We start from the raw sequence: 20,711 nt of genomic DNA, 5'->3' as shown, positions 1-20,711 counted from the left end.
ACAAACCCCTTTGGTTTTGGCAGTGATATTTGGTAGGGCACCAGGGTCAAGTTGGGGGTGCCATAGAATCACGGAATGGTTTGGGTGGAAGGGAACTTAAAGCTCATCTTGTTCCAACCCCCTGCTATGGGCAGGGACACCTTCCACTAGACCAGGCTGCTCCAAGCCCCGTCCAGCCTGACTTTGAAGTCCAGGAGGTTTTCCTGGGAAACTCCCAGGGAGAGTGGGTGGCAGGTGAACACCTCGCTGTCTTTTGTGGGTATGCCAGGACCAAACCTAGGCACTGCCTTGGGGATGGGGCACATGCATGCATGAGGTACGTGTGCCACCCCAGATACTTTCATCCTGGAGAGGAGACCTTGGCTTCCCCGTCCTATGCACGTGTAGCCTCCCTTCTCGCCAGGGTGGGTCAGGAGAGCTTCTTCTCTTGATGAGTAAGTGATACAAGGGGTCCCAAGGACTGTGCAGGTCAGTAGCAGCTCTCCTGTTTTTAAAGAACAGCTGTGCAGCATTTTAGCCCCTTGATCTGAAGGGCCATGAGATTTACATTTCTTATTTTCATCTGTGTCATTTTGATGTTAAAGGTTTGGAAGCGACTGCTATCAGCTATTCTGACAAAATGGAAAATACGAGGCCCTTGAGAAAATGTAGATGGGAAATTATAAGTAAACTTGTGAGAAGACTGCAGTGTGAAATATGTCACTTTGCTCTTGAATGATCTGGGAACTGACTGATTTGTTCATCAAGAGATTCCTGTGACTAATTCTTCAGTAGTTTTTTCAAACACAAGCTGTCCTTTGTTGTTGTTTCTTACTTAATATTACTTTATAGCTCCCTTTTTATCCAGCAAGCAGTTTACTGCACCTATTCTAAGTGACCTGGCTTCTGGTGGGAATATTTTCCATTATAAATTTGATACTGGTTTAATGTGGATATTCTTCAGCGGTTCATAATAAAATACCCATTCATTAAAGCTGTCATGGAAATGAACATCACACATTGAGCTAGAGGAAGAGTTCTGTGAAGCCACACCAGTATCAGTGAGGACAGTGGAGTGTCACTAATTGCCCAGTTTCATTGACTAAACCACACTATGTAAAACACTATGTCCTGTAATAACAAAAACATCATTTCTGATAAAATATTATTTGTTGGCCTCATGATTTTTATTCCTGAAATTTCTTTTCCAATCAAACTAGAGAAGTACAGCTCCAGTATGGGAAAGCTTTGCCAGTCTCACCTGCATTTTAGCTGGCTGCACGTTTCCTAGAATTCTGAAGAAAATTAGTTTTATGCTGTGTTAATTTTCCTGCTTATTCCCAATGGTTTGATAAAACCAGTGAGGCCAAAAGTGCTTTCCAGAAGCAGAGGTCAGGGTAGGAAAAGTGCTAATTGATTCCGCAGTGCTCAGCATCACCCCTGCAACCTACCCATAAAGCATTAAGTGTTGTGTTGACTCTTCAGAATTGAAGTCAAACACAACAGTGTTTTGAAGGGTTTTCTGATTAAAATAACCAGCTGAATGACTCTGAATGCCTCCATAGGAGAGTTTGGGAAGGATTGCATACAAAGTAAGGGCATTATGGATTGTTATGCATCAGCAGTTGAAGGCTGCGCTATCCTCTTGACCATCAACGTGTTGTCTCATGCTTGGAGCTGACAGGAAAAAAAGTCCATCTAGGCCAATCTTTTGAAGTAGATTGATAAATCACGATGATATAACCTGTGGAAACAGGGGTGTGGGGGTGGGCGTGTCCAAAAAAGTCATGATTTTCTGGTAATGTGTCTTCCCTTCAGCTATGAAGCACGCTTAGCACCCACCGCAGTGCCAGGCTCTGCCAGGCCACCAAGCAACCTGGCTCTGCAGCACAGGTGTGTCTGCTCTTACGGGTCTGGGGGCCTGCCTCTGTGAAACAAGGACACTTGAGGAGAGTTAACAACTGCAAATTGCAGTTCTCCTCTCTCTTACTCTGGAAAATATGTTGCACAGCAATGAAACTCTACTTCTGATAGGCAAAAATCTCAGAGAATGAATTTATCATTGATTTTCCTTTCAAGACTTTGAGAGGTATAGGGGCCACGCAAGGAAGGGTTGCTATTGCCGTTAGTTCGGGGACAAACATTAAATTATTAGAAGAATGAAAAGTAGTCAAGAAGCTACGTGACACTGAGCTGCTGAGCCAGTAGATCTGCAGCCATTCACATCATACATCTTGGACTGTGAATCCCAACCTCTTATCTTCCAACATCTGACCGGTCAACGCTTTTCTAATCCAACTATTTTCATAGCTATTTTCATATGGGATTTCAAAAATTACCTGTCATTGGTCTAAAGCTGTTCCCATCATCTGTAAGGTCACTGGGAGCAAAGACCAAACTGAGCTTTTTTTAAACCCCATCTTTTCTTGACTGCTCATTTTTAACTGGCCTCATCACCATGAGCAGCATTTCTGTTCACAACCCAGTTATGCGTCAGCCCTGAGCAGAATGAGAGTGGTTTTTGAAGAGATCAAGCAACAATTGATAGATCAAGGCTGGGAATAGGCCCTCTTTTATCTAGAAAAACTAAAATGAAAATGATTGGGAAAATGTTTTTTATTACTTCCCCGGGGGAGATGATTAGGGGACCTGAAAGTGAAGGCGGCTATATTGAATGAATTGTTTGAATTTTAACTGAAAATACTGTCTCAAATGAAAAACTGTTTTAGACAGCAGGAGGGTTTTGCCCATTTTTTTTACTGTTTTTATTACTCGTAGTAAATACATTTGCATAATTTGTACATCCAAAGTATCCCAACTGGGACTAATTATCCACTGTGTTAGACAACATACAAACACGCAACAGAGCCAGCCTCTGCGCTGGAAGGTTCACAATCCAGTGCTCAGTTTCAGCAAATAACACTTGATAGGCCAAAGTGTTCATTCTTTTTTCTCCTCTTTTCCCATTTATTAAAAAGGGCTCTTATCCAAACCCTCAGTGGCCCTTTCAGATGCTAGAAAAACAAGGAAATACTGTGCCCTGGTTAGTGCAGAGGGCGGGGGTTTGCAAATCAAAGCCAAGTCTCCTTACTCTGGAGCAGACTTTATGTCTGATGTGAAGCAAGGCAGTTCGGCTCTGTGTCTTCGTAACCTGGTTGTAAAGTGGTAGTAGCACCCCCTGTTCTCTTAGGGATAGGCTGAGGGTGAGGGCATTAAGATTTGTAACGTACAATGTAAAGCAAGTCCTGTAAGTATTTAAGAGTAAAATAATGTTTGCAATCTTTTATCTCTAACAAGCAATAAAACCCAAGCCCCTAGGACGATGGACTGGACATTCCGTGCAGTTGGGTTTCCTAATCGAAGCAGTAATGTTTATGGCTTCCAGTACTAAAACTCAACACTTGGAAGGTCAAACATGTTTCTCTGGAAAACTTTGCTCTTCCTGGTAACATCACTGCTTCTAAATGATGCATGTTCCTGCCTCTCTGTCAGGTCCGCAGTGTAACTTCACTGCATTTAACCCAACGCACATTCACAAAACCAGGGCTGATGTTCAAATCCAATTCCACATCATAAGCCGGACCATCAAGACTAAAATGCTGGCTATAAAACTCATTGAGTTCCAGCTACTGGGAGGCTGTAACATGCAATAATCCAACTGCTTACTGCGGTCAGTAACAAAAACTGAGCAGATGAGGCTTTTTATCAGATGCATCACAAACCCTCTAGGCTGGGTTTGTCCTCTGTATTCACAGAGGGCAAAGCCTCGCTGCAGGAGCGGAGCAATCGGTGACGGGAGCTGGCTCCAAGAGGGGAACCCAGGGCAGAAAATCAGGAGACAAATTTCAGGGGTTTTCCCCACTACCTCTTTGCTCAGCAGCCTCCTGAGCTGCTGCTGCCTGATGAGCTGCAGGGCAGGGCTTGCTTCAGCAGGACAGCGAGGGCTCCCCAGTGCCTAGCCGCACCTACGGACCACACCAGGGCGGCTTGCTGCCAGCACGCCGAGCCGCTGGCACCACGCGATGCCCTGGCCAGCTGGTGTGAAATACCAGGGACTAGGGACGAAGATTTGGTCTTTTTTCCATTTCTTCCTTGTAGGTGGCAGAGGGAAGAAAGTTGCTTAATGTGAAATATGTTGTTCCAATATCTTGATTATTAATTTTTTAGGCTGATTTGCTGGTTTTCCACCTTGCACTTATACTTGATTGCATTCACCTAACCGCCATTAATATCCAGACTCTTAGCTCTAGTCTAAAGCTGAATCCTTGGCCACTTGCGGAGACCCCCTGCCTCTGAAGGACCAAGCACTTATAGCCCTGAACACTCCCTCCCGCTTTCTCCTGCGTCCCTGGGGATACCAATTTCGTACCCCAGCCCATACCTCCAGCGTATTAAAATGTGCCCTGTACTTTGGCATCTTTGTGTCCAGCCCTGCTTGGATGTGCGAGACTGTGCACGTTCGGGCTGGCCACACGAGCCGTTCTTTGAGGCGCACAAAGGAACCAAAAAGGCGTTACTTCTCTGCAAAGCCCCTGGCAAGTTTTATAACCCCTGTGCTCAAGCAGAAATTTTCCTTTTGTTGTTGTCGGGAAAACACTCCAGATTATCACATGGCAAAATCACCATCCCCTAATGAGTCTTGCTCCTGAATCCAAGTAGAAAAAGATTGTTAACGTAAGGATGTGACCCCCCTGGTGAGTCTACACAGCGTGGGCCGTGCCATGTGAGCATATCATACAGCCACGGTGAGGATTTTACAAGCACTGCTGTGTTACGTGCTCGCGCAGGCTAAGGGAGGGAGGCGGTGGAAATAAGGCTGCATCAGGGAAGGGATTTTTCCTCGCAGTGGCCAAGATAAATACATAGCAAGAAAACTACATGAAAGGCAAGAGCAGCTACTGTGTCCAGGACACAACCGGCATTTCAAAGACAATTCCTAAGCATGGAAAATATGACTTGTGGGTAACTGCCAAGATCACAGAAAGTGGTATAGGTCCTCTGGGTATATCATGAACGTTAGCAGTGCCTGCATGCATCAGTGGTTCTGGTTACCTAGTGCTAGGCTGTCTTGCCCTTTCCCAACTCTCCAGTCCATCTCCCGGCTTTCAGACAGGCTCTGTGAGCTGAGTGTCTACTAACGTTGCTCCAAAACGGATCTTTAGGCAGTTCCCATCAGCTGAGTGTCACAGGCCACAAGGGTGGCACAAAAAAGAAGCAGCAGCATCTTGCTGCTGGGAGGTTAGAGCACAGCACTGCCCAAATACTAAATATTTGCAGTGAGGTGTCCCATTAGGCAGCCTGGAGCTGATTACACTTAAACTTCTATGGCTTCTCCAGAAACTTCTGCTGAAGTCAGGGTAGTAATAAAGGTAATGCAGAGGGGAAACACTGAGCAGGAGGTAGGCTGGTGTGGATGAAATCTAGGCATGCAGTAATAAAAAATAATCACTGTAAACAACAACAACAAAAAAAAAAACATTCAGTGCCCTTATAGACCAGTACAGCAGAAGGGGATCTAGAAAATAAGCCTATTATTTCCAGACTTAGCCAGACTCCTACACATAGTTCAGTTAGGACCTGTCTAATGATAGGAGTGTGGAAAAGTACTGCCAGCACTACTAGATTGCCGAGTATCTTACTTTGCAAATGTATTCGTTTGTTGGTTGAACATTAACAAGCTCTGGAAGAGCATATTTATGTCTAACAAGATGCTAACTGTGTAATAAGATGCAGAGATGATGTACATGACCGAGGGCTGTTTGGGTGGTAACAGTGTGTGATCGCAGGATAAACAAGGAGCTGCCTTTGCAGAGGGCTCAGCAGAGGAAGCCTGATGACAGCACGGAGAGCTGCATGCGGAACCACTGCCATCCAGGAGTTAAATACTGTTCACCTCTATTAAAGAGTAGCCTGAAGGTCTACCTTCAGCTGCAGGAATCAGCTACCTGTAGGAGTTCAGCTGGAGATTAACTCTTTGCTGCCCGAGGCAGAAACCACGCTCAAGGAGGGAGGCAGTCCTTGGGGAACTCAACCCTGGGCGTGAGGGTGCCCACAGCATCACCCACCCCCAGCCCACTCCCCGTCACCGACTGTCACACCGGGGGCTTGGAGCCAGCAAGGCTGTTCATTTGGAGGGACTTGGAGCAGGTGTCCCTGGGACCTGCCTGGCAGGAGCCCCCGTGGCCAGCTTTGTCAGGCCTGTGGCACCCAGTGGGGATGGGAACAGGGCAATTTGCCCTTCAAAAAAACGGGGGGCGGTCACCCGACACGGTTGTGCCCCAATAGCTGGTCAGTACCAATGACTCTGGAAGCAAAGCATCCCCTTGTTGGCCCACTGCAGCCCTCCAGCTCCTGACCACCCCTGCGCCCTGAGAGCAGGAGCTCCAGGGGCTCAGACCACGAGATGCCAAAGGGGAACTGTGACCGTGTAGTGCTAAGCTGGGGAAAGCCAGTCTGCTGGGCAAGTCACTTCTTTCTTTAAACCTTGTTAAGCGTCTGAATCTGAGGGAGAACTTAATTAAAATGAATAAAGGTAATAAAGGAGGGGCTAAATGGAGGAGCAAGCCCCGAACTGAGAGATGGAGACAAGAGGGGGATACAGCAGGAAGGAGTAAACCACAGGATTCATACACTTGGTTTTCAGACTCCTTTCAGCTAGCCTCATTGTAAAAAAGGGCATGTCTTGGATTGTGTGATGGGTCAAAAGAAGTTTTTGTCCTGAAACCAGTGTCTTTGCAACCCACCGAGAGAGTCTGAGCTTCTCAAAAGGCACAGGAGAGTGAGCAGCACCAGCTGGCCTCTTTGCTGGATGTGCAAGGGTCTGGGTTTTCCAGCGGTGGTCTCAGGATGAAAGCTTGGCACAGTTATCTCCATCTTCCTGCCAGCTGTTGAGATCATCATCAAGTGAGGATTTTAACAGGGAAGGGAAGGGATGAATTGATCCTTGCTGTGACTGCATGTTTTTCGGTCTGGAGACTGTGTGGCCCCACATCTTAAAAAGTGTTTGTGAGCCACACTGGTGCCATTTCTTTTATGGTGGGACTCCCCTGATGGGCTGCTGCATCCCAGTGATGGTTCAAGGGACAGACAGCTTCAGGGTGAAGGTACGGCCCTGAGACTTTCCCAACAGCAGCAATCTTACTGTGCGCCCCTCGTGCCCTGCAGCTGCAAAATGAGAAGTAACTGCAAAACTTCTGTTTGCAGAGGATATTCAAATATTCACCGCAAAACTTTCTTCAAAGGAAATGTTCTCTTGTTCATTTAACCCTTTTCTTAGCTGAAAGATGCACCTGAAAGGCACAGGTCTAGTAATGATAACCCCATCAACATCTGCTGTTATTTCATAGTGGACTTTCCCAGGCCAAGAGATCCACACACGGTCTGAAAACTGCAGCTAAACTGAGTTATACACGACCCTTAAATTTCTTGGGTATTATCTGAAAGTACCTTAAAATCATTTTTACAATGACATTTCATTTGATATGGCAGAAAAAAACCAGAGACCTTGAAAAAAACATTTTTCTCCCTCTTTTTAAGTTTCTGCACAAAGCAAAATAGGACGATTCAAAAGTCCCTGAATGTAATATATTAAAGTTCTGGTTTAACAGATCGAAAACACCTAACGGGAAATGAAAGGTCACTCTTAGAGAGATGCCCCACCGGTCAGCTATTTTAAGTGAGGGCAGAAGCAATAGGGTGTGCTTTATCACTGCAACATTAAGCACTGCTGTAATGTTATACAAGAGGGAGGACCTGCTCCTTGATATTCAGTGCCTTAATTATGTGTGTCTGAGCTTCTGCTGGATCATGGCCTCGCCGTGATTCATGGCTTTGAGCTCTGAAGGAAAGCTGACTCCTTGCAGTGCAATTTGGAGAGCCACACGCTGAGCCTGCTGTGACAAGCCTTTCCTCTTTCTCAGCCGGGAGATGATGAGCGCACTGAGAAATCACGGAGCCGGGGAGCAGGTTGTGTGCCGCCGCACATGGGCACTGACACGTGGGGTGCGTTGTTTGGGTCCTTTGGACATATTTTGGAAAAAGGAAAACAGACTGACTCTCAGATACTACTAGCAGCTGAGCACTCAGATAATACGAAGACTGGGTGATAAATCGGGAGTGAGTGTAAAAGTGCATTTATCCACTGAAAACTCTCACCCATCACCAGCGAAAAAAAGCTCTGCATGGTTTCCACAAAACCACTGGGGAGAAGCACAGGTCCCTGGAGACAAAGCTACAGGCACAACAGGCAATAAAAAGATCACCAGTTTTTAATGACTGTCTCAGTATCCATCATTTACCCCCACTCCATAGCCCAGGTTTCCCCTCACACGGGTTTGAATCCCCACGAGCTCTGTTCATTCTGCTTCCTTGACTGACAAGATACCATCTGTTTTATATAGTGTCTCTTGCTTTCTTTGGGACTTGTAAAGGAAAACCAGCTAACTTTAAATCGCAATTAATTTATCACTAGACACATTATCTTCAGATTGCTTCACTGGTGCTTCAACATAATTTGCTGCCTGTCTTTGGTGGGGGCAGGGTTGACATGAACACATCAATCTCTTTTTATTTGCCCTGTAGGTCTGCAAATACCAACTGCTCCAAGGCACCTCGTGAGAAAGCAGTTGTGCTGTGTTGAGTCAAAACCTGCAAGCCCGGGCACTCATCAGGAATGTTATTAATGTGTGCCATTTATTGAGTTATGTATGCTAATTTGATGGTAGGGAAAGGCACGGCTGGTTAGCCGGGACTGGTGCTGCTGGGATAGTCCAGCTTGTCTCCCTGGGAAGGAGGATGGAGCAAAACTTTGGCCAACGCAATGGCAGCAGGAGGATTTCTTCAGGGAAGCTCCTGGGTTAGACCAGTCTGTGGGAGAGTGCCAAGCAGACCATGGGACACAGTAGGTCGATACCCATACCAGGTCCTTTTACAAAAGCATCGTTCCAGAACATACCGGTGTAGCAGGGAAATTAGGACATACCAAGCCCTGACAACGTGAGGGTGCCAGCTGTTTGTAAGAGGCTGGCTTGTGCCAGCTCAATGAACTGGTCATCAGTGGTTTTCCAGGCTTCCGCTAGGATTTGTTGAAACAGGCATGATGCTCATCATCACCAACGCTTCCTCCAGGTGTTCACTGCGGAGGGATGAGGAAGAACGTTACAACTGGTGGCACATTTTAAAGACTGATGTTCAAACAGCCAGTTTTAATTGAGTCCTGCTCTTGCTGTGCCGACAGCAATCCATTATGTGCTGAAGCTGCTGGTGAGACAAGCACGCCCAGCAGACAGAGCCACGGGGTCAGCTCAGCTGTGTCACACCAAATTGTCCCTTTTTACACCACACACAAGCACAGCGGTGCAAGCCAGCCGCGAGGCTGCTCACTGTCCCCGTTACCGCAAGGGCTGGGGCTGGTTGGAGTCCGAGGGGGGTGGTGATCCCAGGGCTGCATGGACCACATCAGTGACACCCCATCTCGGTGGTCCCCTGCAACCTGGGGATGGGGGAACCAGCTGGGCAGCAAAATGCTCTCAGCGGGGAATGGGAACTTGCCAAGCACTCGAGGGAAGAGAAATACATGGAAAAATATGCCACAATATCTAGGAAGAGCGGTATTCAGCGTCAGGTGGCTGTGAGTTTTGCTGCTCATTTGGTTATTTTATAACACACACGTTTATAACACAACCACTCAAGATAATTAATTTGGATCAGAAGCCCCCCCCTGCCCCCCCGCGAAGGAAACCATCACACAGGAGAGCTGGGACACTGGGGAAAACTGCAACTGGGTGTAGTCACAGTGCATCCCTCAGCCTGAGAGGATGCTGGGCTGAGTAATCTGTATATACCCGGGAAAAGGTCATTTTGAGGGAGGATTTGCATGTGGAAAAATGGTTTACAAGTAGTAGAAATAAATAGTCCTTGCAAACCCCTGGAGGTGACACAAACCAGCTGGGGCCAGACAAATCTGGGCAAAAAACAGACCTTTCTATACAGCTCCAAGAAACCATAAACCCCTCCTTGCTGTCCTGCCCTGACGCCGAGATTTACACACACCCCTAGCTCAGAAAAAAAGGTCTGTTGGTTTCTATCAGTCTACATTAAAGGCCATATTTTTTCCTACGCTTAAGAAAAGGGTTCATTTCAAAACCTTTAGCCTTATGCTAGGGTAAGCCTTCCATAGGGCCAATAATTTTAACCATCTTTGGAATAAATTTGATCTAGAAGAACAGAACTTTTGAGCTGGGGAGAGCATCAGGCAGCAGGCTAAGAGTCAGTCTGACGAACTGCTGCTTATTTCCTCTGTTCGCCTCAGCAAACCGGGTCCAGCGGTTTATTGCTTAACGAAATGTCATCAGGCGGCATCAAACAGATTAAGTTCCAAAGCTATGGAACAAGCCTGGAATATTACTTCACCTTGTGCCTTCCCTGAATTTGGAAGGGAAGTGTGCCAGGTGGGATGGAAAACATACAGAGAGGTGTTCCCCTCACCTGCTGAGAAAACCCAGCATTGCTGAAGGTAGGAAATGTGACATCAGGCACCTCCACTTGGTATTTTGGGATGTCCCAGGCGAAACTGCGCTGTCCCTGCTGTGTCCAGACGAAAAGCTGCCATCAATTTAGCTTTAAAAGCAATCCCCTGGAAACCACCAAGAAGTGGGAAACACATATCAAACGCCCCAGAAGTCCTCAAGGATGTCTGAGACGCTCTGCAGATAAAATAGCAAATGGGATCTGTGAAAACGGCTGATGGAGTGGGCCATCAGCCAGGATGGCTTTTATTATGATGCAGAAATGGAACCAGTGAGTAAGATAAAGAAGAAGAGCTGGAAGCCCTTCAGACCACTTGTTCCCAAATTGAGGCAGCATCTGTGCTGATTTATGTGATCTAAACACAGTTGTTAAATATGAATGTTATCTGATGAAGTTTTATAAGCCAAGCTTTTCGAAGTAAAAGAATACTTCAGGTATTAACAATGCGAGGCATGTGTTCTGGCATGTAGAATGAGATGAGTCATTGTTTCAGAGAGCAGCTTTCAATATATGTGGACACTACCTGAATGATGTTTGATTATAATTCCTCTCCTGAGGTATTTATGGGTATAATTAGACAGACCTTTCAGATATTAAAGGTGACGAAGTTATAATGAATGAAATTTTCATTTAAGTGAGGCTTAAAGCGTATCATGAATAAGGCACAGGAAGAGCAGTGGGAAAAGAAAAACATCCTGGGAAAGGCTGGTTGTCCTGGAGAAAGAATAAAATAGAAGGTAACAGCAAATTTTCAGATCTCCTTACAGGAATGGCTGTTGCTGTTTGCTACACAGCAAAATGTACATCACATTAATTTATGTTCTGTATTTCCTAAAGCAAAATATTGGGAATCGCACTGAATCTCATTGGGGGGAATGATGTCATCAGACATAACATGAAAGATCATGCTTCCGTTGCTTTTACATATGACTTAACTATTTAATCATGCCCATTACATCGTCTGTGTTGATGATGGGCTCTCTAAGGAATGCAGACTCTAAAACAATTCCTGCCAACCGCTTGTTAGCCCTCAGTATTTCTTTTTTTTTGCCATGGAACTGTGTCAGACGTACTCAAAACACATTTTTATAAGTTTGTGCTAGAAAAATCCTAGCCACATCCGAACCTGGGTGTGCGCTGCCAGGGCTGTGAAGGCGTGATTGCAAGGTGGCACATAAATCAGCTGCTCTGCATGGGCAGCCCCGTCCTCCAGCAAACCAGTAAATAGGTCAGCACCAGTAAACAGGTCAGGAATTCAGGCTCTGAGGACAAAATGAGATTATATAGCGAAGAAAGAAAGCTTATCCCCGTGGCATGGGCACCAGAAGAAACACAAGATTTGGATCTTCCTAGCTCTACACGAAAGGGCGCTTTCACAGTTGGGTGGGGAATGGGAAAAAGAAGCTGTTTGTGGGTTTCCAGCCGTATTTCTTACATGTCAGTTGTGTATGACTTTATTACCTCTTCACGTGATTAAACCTCTTTTCTTACTTGAAACAAAAACTTTGGCCAGGGCATGGGTGCCATCCAGGGAGGCGGGTGCAGCTCTCCCAGCACGTCCCAGCTGCCCGATGAGGGAATGCAGCCATTGCTGGGTCCTCTGGGACTACAGGGAAGACGACGATGGCATGCTCCACATGTATACTCCCCTGCCATAAAATCACATTAAAGCTGTGATAAAAGCCAAAGTACTCAAGAATTAAGGCTAGAGTTGACCTCCAAGAGTATGGGAGCTCTTCAGAAGTTTTCCTTTTGTCTGAAAAGTCTCCAAATTCAGCTTGCCTTAAGAAAATTGTCTGATAGAATTAGCAAGATCACTTACCAGCACGGTAAACATGCATCCTTTGGTAGCCACCACCTGTGTGCACTGCTTCTACTTCCTATCAGCTTCCTTTTTTTTCCCAAAAGCATGTGCCACATTTTAGCATCTCGGGAATTGCTTGGCACATTTTCTGTTTGTTTCATGAATACAAGGACAAGCCTGCGCCTCATCTGACCATGAAAACTGCAAATGGCAAAGCTCTGAAGGAAATGGAAAAGCATGATCAGCCCTGGGGTAGCCTGTGTTTCACTTCTCACACCTGGCTTCCACTTCTCAGGGTGTCACACCGGTGTTTGTGGGACAGCCTTTGCTTAATTCAGTGGGTGCTGGAGAGCTGACCCTGCTGGGATATCCTGGGTTTGGGGCCAGGCGTCCCCTATATGAAAGCATGTGGATGATCAAAGATGGATCAGGACAAGTTTGATTCAAGAATGTGACCATGCCATCCTCCCACGAGCCAGAAATCCTCCCAGGAAGAGGGGCCAAGTGGCAGCAGCACATGTTGATTAAAGTAGCAGCTAATGAGAAAACTTTCGTTCTGCTGGGGGTGGTGGTGGAGACCTCTTGGCTCGGGGCTTGCAGCAGCTGGAACACGCTGCGTTCAGGGGCTGGAGTTGACCTTAAACTATTCAGGACAACACTGATTTCATGCATTAGGCATCTTTCTAACAACACATCCAAAAAAGCCTTGAGTGATGTCTGTCTAGAGGAGGCTTTGGGAGGCTGGAGCAGTCACACAGGCAGCAACAGCTTTCCGGGAACAGGGCTACAAACCCCAACCAGGGATTAAACGCTTGTAGTGTGAGCAGAGACAAAGCGGCTGATCCTAACGGATCTCCCTGCTAAGGAGGTGTGAAGTGGGGAGAGGTGGCCGGGCAGGGAAGCACTGCAAACAGCAGCTATAGTCAGCTGCTGAGTATGATCCACCAACGTCACCAGCATTTGGGATGGGGGCCACTAGATCTCTGGTGTGTGAGGACAAGAGACTCATTCAGTGAGCTAGGATGGCCAACAGAGGGTTAATGACCATACAAAAAAACTAAGACATCATGTACGCAGCTTCAACAAACGTGTAAGAAATTGTCTTCTATGCAAATCTAGCCTAGGCTACATTTTCTGTTGCTTTTGAGTATTGTATTCTCTTTTGAGCCTTTATCCGAAGCCTTGATAAACGCGCCTTTACTATGTCACCCCAGGAGCACTGGGTGGCCCATGGGCAGAGTGCTGCTCCCCGTTCCCCGCTCACCCTCTGCCAGGGGATGCAAAGAGGAATGGAGGGGGAACAGGGTATCGTGCAGGATGACAGCAGGTGCGTGCACCGGGAGGAACAAGGCGGTGCAGTGTGCGATGCAGCATGAAAATCAGGTTTGGGAATGGTCAGCTAACTGAGCAAATGCTTTTGTTGTAGAAAACTGTGAGCAGCAGGTCCCTTTCAATCGGCTTTGACTCAGTCTTGTGCCGCTTTCAACTTTTATCAAAGAGCAGGAAGAAAGTGGAAAGCTTGTCCCTAATCAAGCTTGCTGACAACACAGAGATCTGGGACCTGAGGAGGAGGAGGAGGTGCTGCAGAAGCAGTGGGAAGCTCAGCCAGAAAAAACCAACCCATATCTTAATGCAACCTGTGCAGGCTAAAGAGCCCCAGCAGCTGCAGGGATCTAGCAGGGATCTAGCAGCCCCATCCACCTGCAAACCCTCTGCTGCTGCTGCTGCTGCTTAATAGTAAAACATGCTTTAATTTTCTGAGACACACCTTCGCCACCAGCTGTTTCAATTACTGTCTCGCAGGAATAACTGTAAGATGGAGACTGGGTCATGCAAGCCCAAGGGCCAGTGGTTCCCCACCACCACCCCATTGGTGTGGGTGTTCTTAATGTTCGTCGTCTGCTTGAAGCTTGGTGATGAGCAGGGATCACATTCTATTCATAGATTTCATTCTTTCTCAGTGACTGGTCTCCCACTTGAATTTCAAAGCTTCCTATCCACAAGATGGACTGAACTTAATTGTCCAGTTTCTGGCTGCTTTGCTATTATTTTAATATTGCCTATTCGAATCCACCGCGACATCTCACCCCTCAGCCCTGCACGGGATACTCTGAAAACACTCACCCACTCACACGAGTGATTAGCAGGCATGATGGATGCATCAGGAAAGCATCATGCAAAACCACTTTGGTCCTTTCCCCAGCAGACTGGCCGCACTGGTGAACGAGGGAAAAGCAGCAGTCATCGTGTTTCCTCGCATTGGGAAAGCTCTCGCTGCTGCTCTCAAAACTAAGCTCCGAAAATGTGGGCTGCACGAACCTGCGGTAGAGTCAGGTGCAAATAAATCTGTTGGCAGCTCCCAGCAGCTCCCTGGCGAAATGGCATCGGCATGGAGCGAGGGTCTGCCCTGGCCCTGGTGTGGGGCGGTGCTCTCCTGGCCCCCCAGAACAGGCTAAGCTTGGCACAGCCAGGACAGGCAGCAGGTAGAAGACTGTCAGGGATAAAATTCAGCAAGATTTGACAAACTGGAGAAAGGCGTGATGGCAGGGGCGAGTGACAAGTGTGACACTTGGGCAGGAATAATCGATTGCATTGACAAAAGATAACCAGCCACGGGTGGTTATCGTAGGTTACCAGCAAGGTGCGAGTCATGCTGTTGTAAAAGAATGTTAGAAAAAAGAAAGAAAATATCCAGCTCAGACGTCTAAATAATGAGAATAGCATTCTTGAAGGTGTGCTGCTGCTCTGTGTAAGCCCTGGAAAATCTTCATTTGAAGGCTGCAGCCAGTTTTGGGAGCACAGCAAGGGGAGAGAGCACCACAGAGAGCACCACAGAGAGCACCACAGAGAGGAGCACAGAAGCGCTGAGCGGACTGGAAGACACAACACAGGCAGAAACAGTTCAACATGTGGATCATTTAGCCTTGAGAAGAGTGAGGGGGCATGTGCTAAATCTTTAAGAGGAGAATAAATTGTACTCCAAGGCCTGGGTGATAAGACCAAGGAATGGAGGCATGAAAGGCATGAAGTGGGAGACGATGGCCCAGACTCCCTTGGGCAGAGGAGGAGCATTTTTTGAGGCTTCCCAGATTTGGGGAGAGCACTAGCCTGGAAAGCACGGCTGAAAGGAGCTCTGTGACCTGCTGCCACTGCCAGCACTTTGTTTCTGTTCTTGCAAAGCTTCTTCATCACTCTTGTGCAACCTCTGCTAGCTGCGCTTCCTCCCACCCAGCTATTTCACATTTTCAAATCCTCATTACTTTTTTGTTCTTTAGATATTGATCACGTTCCAAGCTTCCCTTAAATGCAAATGCACGTTCTCCAAAGATCCAAAATTTTAGCTCTGCCAAGGGAGACCGTCAGAATTCTCTCACAAGGCAAGGCAGGCACCAGTACTTCTCTGAAAGTGCTGGTTTTCACCCCAGACCTTACCCCCCCTCTGCTCAGCAATCTTACGTTCATTTCTGGATTGAGATCTCAGTTGCTCTAGCCACAAAGAAACGTCAGCACGATTGCAAGGGCACAGCTGGCCCAGCCATAATGAGACAAGGGATGTTGTGCCACACGGGGAAGCAGGACCCAGGCACCACCATGGTTGTCAGCCCTTCTTTTTTGGTTTTAATTTACTTGTTATTGGTTTAGCATGTGACCACCCACTAGCCTGCAGAAGAATAGCATGGGCAGAGAACTAGATTAAACCAAAATGTTCCCGCTCAAACTGCTACAAACTGTTGACTTTCAGCTTGGAGAAAGCCGTGGCCACCCACCTCTGCACACCCTGCGCTCCCCAGCCCCCCACCACAGTGCTTCCCCCTCGCCGTGAGGGCTCCAGGCTGCAGTGAGCATCCCTTTCAAGTAGCATCAGGAACACCTCGAGACTCTCCTGGAAACATCTGATGACTGGAATCCTAGCCCACAAAATAAAAACACCCACAAAGCTGAAAGCACCCACGGGTGCACGAAGGGCCCTCCCTCCCAGGGATGAAATTCATCCAGGTTGCCTCATGACAAGCCGTGCATCCCTGTGGCTCACACCTCTGGACATAAGTAGCGGTATTGGAGCTGCAAAAGCCCCATTACAGGATCCCAGTTCATCTTCACACTGCCACAAAGAGCGGGGCCTTTGAAAATCATGTCTTTCATTAGCTCCTTCGCTAGCAAGAAGCAGCTCCGCTTGGAAAGGCCACTCTGCACCCACCTAATGTCTTTAATGATGCAGGTATCGTCGGCTACAAATACAGTGGCTGCACAGGAACGCCTGCCCGATTTGGCTTTAATCTTGTTTTCATTTTCGTGCTCTTGAAGGTTAACTTCAGAGCTGGGAGCTCAAACCCGAGCTCTTTTGCTCACAGCCCGTACTGCATGCAAATACCAGTCCCTTGCTCACACTGCCTTTAACCTTGATGTGAAGGAATTATTCCTGCAGATGAGAGAGGGAGAGATCAAGGAATGTATCAGCAAGGCCACGGCTCTGTGTTTGTGCTCCAACTGCCTGACATTTATTGCAGTCTAGACAACACAGAATGTCCTGATGACGTGGCTCCGGTCCATGCACACACACAGCCTCCCCCAGGGACAGCCAGCCTGGTGCAGGGACACAGAGCAGTGCAATGCTTCTCATACAACAGCATCGTTTTCCCTGTCCTTTTTTTTCTTTTCTCTTTTATGATATTCTGCCTTGTACAATGCAAGTTTGCGATGTTGCACGTGCATCGGCATCATTTACATTGGGACTACTCAAATGATGGTGTTGCTTAGATGCCAGGGGAGAAATCACAGTCCTGTCATGCCAGGCATAGGGCACCTTCAGAGTAGCAGTCACTCGCTGATGTCTCAAGAGCTTGTGGTCAGTCAAATGTAGTAGCAGAAAGGAAGCACGTACATTGGAGAGAGGCCAGAGACCACAGAGGTGGTCAGGGGGCTGGAGCCCCTCTGCCATGGAGCCGGGCTGGGAGAGCTGGGGCTGCTCAGCCTGGGGAGGAGAAGGCTCCGGGGAGACCTTAGAGCAGCTCCCAGCACCTACAGGGGCCGGCAAGAAGCTGGAGAGGGGCTTTGTACGTGGGCACGTGGTGACAGGCCAAGGGGGAATGGCCTTAAGCTGGGAGAGGGGAGATGCAGATGAGCTGTGAGGCAGAAATTGTTCCCCGTGAGGGCGGCGAGGCGCTGGCCCAGGCTGCCCAGAGCAGCTGTGGGTGCCCCATCCCTGGCAGGGCTCAAGGCCAGGCTGGATGGGGCTGGGAGCAGCCTGGGCTGGGGGGAGGGGGCCCTGCCCGGGCACGGGGTGGGACTGGGTGGGCTTTGAGGTCCCCTCCAACCCAAACCGTTCTCTGATTCTATCATTATCCTTGTCCCATAGAAGAAGGTGCTGTGCTCAGCAGCAGGGCTGTGGGACCTATCCTGCACAGAGCTGGGTGACTGCCCACAGGTCACCATGGCTCCTCAGGCACCAGCTCCCCCGCAGTGAGCTGGGATGATCCACCACCCCCTTCCTCACCAGAGTAGCTAATGAAGCATTAACAGCTACGGACTCCCCAAGAGGAACTGACCACAGAATGGTTAACACTGTCCCGCTCCTTCGGCCAGAGCAACCAGCCAAAGTTCAGAGTCTTTGGAAGTTTTTCTGAAGAGAAAAAGGGAACAGAGCTGGGTACTCCTGCTGTGGCCTCCCGCCCCCGTGAACAACGTGACTTCCAATAAAGGGGGCTTCACCCACCCACACGCGGTTATGCATCCGTGATGCGATACAGCTAATAATTTTCTGCTAGATGTTTAGTCCCAGCCGAGGCTGGTGTGTTAAACTACTGCAATACAGTACGTAAAAGCGGGGGTTTCTTCCTGCATCAGTACAGCTGCTCCTGCTCCCACCTGCTATGACAGAGCAGGCGGGTGCCTGCGGGACTCGTCCTACCCTTGTTATTCAAAAAGATGAGCATTTATCATCAGAGAAGGTAGGAGCTGCCATGTAGCTGGTGGCAGAAGGTGTGGTTTGCTGCAGCGCAGGATAGTAGCCAAAGCCTTCACACGTTTTATTTCCTCATCCATCCTGCCTCCGTCAGGGTGGAAATGAATGAAGGTCCTTTTTGGAGAAGCTGTGTTACTCACATGTTGTTCAAAAACGCTTCCACCATACCAAGTAATTCATATTTAATGATGTGTGGTTGTTCTTAAGGGTAAAAGATGAAAAACTGTTACAGAGGAATACTGGAAATCAGACGCTCTTGTCACAACACACAGACCTATAGGTGCAGTCGGTAGCAGTGGTAAGGGGAGCGTCCCTGTGCATCTTCTCACCCAACAATCTCAAGACAATTCCTGAATTTTGAGGAAACTCCCACAGCATCCTTGTGAGGCCTGAACCATTTTGGCCAGGCGTCGGCTGTATTGCCAGCAAACGAGGAGAGCCAGAGAGAACGACACGCCACTGCCAGTCGGTCTGAACCACGGTTTTATTTCTTGCATAAAACTAGCCTCTGGCACAACTCATCTACCGCAGGGCAGCCTGTGTCTGCTGGAAATAACTGTGGCAGAGGGGGAACTGAGCGTTTAGAAGGTAAGTTACCCCCTCTTACGTACGGTTATTTCTGTTATTTCAAGCTGAGGGGTATAATTGGGCCAGCTTTTCCCCTTTCTCATTTCACAGCTATTCCAAATGACTGTATTAGCCTGAGGATTAGGTCTCCCATGTGTCAGACTCCAAGGAAGGGCCGGGAGTTCATCCAAGGTCCAGGCCTTTGTTTGGTTTACAAGTCATGCAAAGGGTCAATACTCTTGAGGGGCTTTCTACGCAGCCTAAATCATAGCAGATTAATAGGATTTTATACAGGAATGAGTACGAGTTGCTTTCTTCCCTTATTTATTTAGACTAGTGCCGATAACAGCCTGGGGATTTTCCGGACAGCTCCGTCTCTGCTCAGATTTCTCCAAACAAGCCTGAGCAGAGGGACAAAGAGCACCAAGGGAAACAACAACCAAAGACCCTTGTTTATGGTCACGCCTTATCTGTATCACCTTAGCGTTCAGCACACTGGGCTGCAGGGTGAAAAGGCACTGCCTCAGGGACGAAAATAAAAGCACAGTAACTTGCATTGGAAAGAAAAAAAAAAAAAACAAAGGAGCATTTTAACCCATGGCCCAAGGCAGCAGCTCCTCCTTGACTGCCAGAGCAACCTGACCGCGTGGGGCTCAGATAACTCCCTCCAGCTCCCCCAGATTGCACAGATGAAGCAATGCACAAGGTTAACATTCTCAAGCATTTGCTGCAGATGCCAAGACCCCTTCCAAAAGACAATCAGCACAGTAATTTTGTGAGCTTTCTGCTAGGGGGTTTTAATTGCCTAATAGTGCCAGTACCATTTTTTTCTTGTCTGCTTTGCCTGCTGAGGGCTGAATGAACGTTCGGCAAAACACCTCTTTTTACTGCACAAATACAGCAACTCCAACTGGTTAAGCTTCTCATCTGGATTGAAGCACCACAGGGAGGCCCAGGGAAAACAGTTCCCAGGTTTAAAGAAATGTTTAAAATTTTGGCTCAGACCTCCACCTTCTGATTTGCTCTACTTCAGTGCTGTGAGTAGGAAAGCCTCTTATTTTTTCCTTCTCAGCTGCCCCCACATCCCCATCACTCAGATGCTGACAGTTATGAATTACTGGGTATTGGCCATGTTAGAGATACAGGAATTCTTTCTACCACCCCCTTCACACAAGACTAGCCATAAGAGCACACAGCCCAAGTTACGCATTGAGATAGCGCCCAGAGAGAAGACTGAAGTTTGTGTCACTGAAGTTTTGGTATTAGTAAAGACCAAAAGCAAGCCCCCAGGAGTCAAACTCCAAAAACTCTGAGCTCAGAGCTTACTGCTGGGTGTAAAGCTGAGCTTCTGGCTCCATCTGCTGCCAGAAAGGTGGAAAAGATGAGAACGGAACAAGAAGCCGCTACAGCCGGAAAAAAAAAAAAAAAACAACCCACAAAAAAAGACAACTAAGGCCTGCTTTTCTACTTGGGTGCACTAACATTGCTGTTAAAAGACAAACCAAACAGAGATGGGTTCATCATGGAAACTTCCAACAGGTTCAAGATGTGCAGCTCTTTGCCAGATCACAACTGATAGGCATTTGGGTCCTATTAAGTAATCTATTTTGGTAATTTTTAACTTTAGAAAAGTTTAATACTGTCTGATGACATAAATTCATGGGTTTGTAGCTGAAAAGAAGCCCGGATAAAGGACAGTGGAATAAGTGTGGTTCCCGAGATTGCCAGCAGGAAAGGGAAAAGAAAAATAAAAGGGGGTGGGGGGAGGAAAACCCTCATTGTATGTTTTCCTATCTCCCCACTGTTCATTGTGTTGCTCTTGCCTCCCAGTGTTTCACATGGTGCCTTTAAACCCTGGTTTACATTTATCTG

This window comes from Falco peregrinus, chromosome 1 (assembly GCF_023634155.1).
Source record: "Falco peregrinus isolate bFalPer1 chromosome 1, bFalPer1.pri, whole genome shotgun sequence".
In the NCBI taxonomy this organism is placed as follows: domain Eukaryota; kingdom Metazoa; phylum Chordata; class Aves; order Falconiformes; family Falconidae; genus Falco; species Falco peregrinus.
Note: the sequence above shows the minus strand (reverse complement) of the source record.